Here is a 409-nt window from a genome sequence, read left to right as displayed (position 1 = left end):
CATTCTATAACATTTCCAAAACCCAAGCCGATTACTATTAAATTAGAACTTATTACTTTTAGTGATAACTCTCTTTCAATTGTCTCAGTTGTGTTTTATCACAAATTTGTTATTCTATTCTGTTCCGTCTAAAGGTTTTACGCATTGACTCAAAGATCATAACCGCTCGAAATCATACCTTCGCTACAAGTCTAACATAGATCGAAAATCTTCTCAGTTCGAATAAAGCTAGTCTTTATTCCTATCCTAGAAGTAGACCTTACGACCGCCCTGAGATAGGAGTACTTTGTACCCATCTGTAGAAGACCTCAGATATTAATTAACTATCTGGTGAGTACCTAGTTTGTTAAAAGGCTATTTTAATAAAACTTTATCGCTAAATCAATTAGTGGCAGGCTCAAAGTTACCT

This window comes from Melampsora larici-populina, assembly GCF_000204055.1.
Source record: "Melampsora larici-populina 98AG31 unplaced genomic scaffold MELLAscaffold_56, whole genome shotgun sequence".
Lineage (NCBI taxonomy): Eukaryota > Fungi > Basidiomycota > Pucciniomycetes > Pucciniales > Melampsoraceae > Melampsora > Melampsora laricis-populina.
Note: the sequence above shows the minus strand (reverse complement) of the source record.